Source organism: Gracilinanus agilis, chromosome 3, assembly GCF_016433145.1.
Source record: "Gracilinanus agilis isolate LMUSP501 chromosome 3, AgileGrace, whole genome shotgun sequence".
In the NCBI taxonomy this organism is placed as follows: domain Eukaryota; kingdom Metazoa; phylum Chordata; class Mammalia; order Didelphimorphia; family Didelphidae; genus Gracilinanus; species Gracilinanus agilis.
In genome coordinates this window covers 347,175,673-347,177,065 of record NC_058132.1, presented here as the reverse complement: position 1 = coordinate 347,177,065, position 1,393 = coordinate 347,175,673, and positions in this window count along the sequence as shown.

Genomic DNA, 1,393 nt, shown 5'->3' with positions numbered 1-1,393 from the left:
GGGGCGGGGGGGGGGGGTGGGGGAAGAGAGAAGGAGGGGGAGTAAATTCTTACCTCTTGACTTCCTAAGTTCATTGAAACAAACTGTGCTGAATATGAGTAATGAGCAGATATCCTTAGCAATGCACAGATAAGTGCATAGATTCATCAGCCCCCCTGGGACTCATAAGTTGCCAAGAAAGGTACATTCTTCAAATGAAAGATCATTATGGGGCCCTGAGGAAAGGGAGGGGAGAATTAAAATAAGAAACCAGGTAGTGTTGCACATCTGTATTATTTTCAGCTCCTCCAGCATGGAAGCCAGTCAGGATTGTTCTCCAGGTTCTTCACATTCAACACATCTTATTTATCTCCTACGCTTTTGTTCTTTTCCAAGCCCACTCAATCATTTATTGGATCTCCAGTGCTCCAGTGTGTGTTTCTACTCTGCCAACACTATCTTTCCCTTCTTTTCACAGATAAACACTGCATACCTGTGAAACAGGCGCCTCTAATTAGTATTAAAACTTGAAGTTTTTACTCCTGGCTTTGATGTCTTCTAGGATCTTTTTGGGTGAATAATAATATTCTAGCCTCAGCACCATTCAACACTTAATCAAAAGACACTACAGCAAAGATCCTCTTGCCATTACCCTCTGTGCACTGGCCCCAACCAGGAAAGAGAGAAAAATACATTAGCAATGATGTATTTCACAAAATCTGCTCCCTTTTGCAGGTATTTAGGAGAAATTATAACTGCTTATGTTTGCATGGCAGCTTCCTGTGAATTGTTTACATATGGAATGCATAATTGAAGTAGTATGATCCTCATTTTACAGATGAGGAAACTAAGGGTCAGAAGAGTGCAATAACTCAATGTCACAGAGTTAATAAGAATGGGATCCAAAACAGGAACCCAGGTCTCCTGATACTTAGGTCTACCACTCTTTCCATTATACCACACTGCTTCTGAAAGGGTACACTAATAAAAAGAAATTTCGGGGGCAGCTGGGTAGTTCAGTGGATTGAGAGTCAGACCTAGAGATGGGAGGTCCTAGGTTCAAACCCGGCCTCAGACACTTCCCAGCTGTGTGACCCTGGGCAAGTCACTTGACCCCCATTGCCTACCCTTACCACTCTTCTGCCTTGGAACCAATACACAGTATTGATTCCAAGATGGAAGGTAAGAGTTTAAAAAAAAAAGAAATCTCAATCATGGAACAATGAAATCTAAAGAATAATCATAGTTGAAAAGAGAAAGATCTAACAGGTAAGACATGGTGTAATTCTTTCTCAGTAAAGGTATTTCTCTAGACTCAGCACTATAGCCACTACACCACAAGCTGCCCCCCAATATAGAATGATAGATGGTGGAGAGAGAGAAAGAGAGAGAGAGAGAGAGAGAGAGAGAGAGA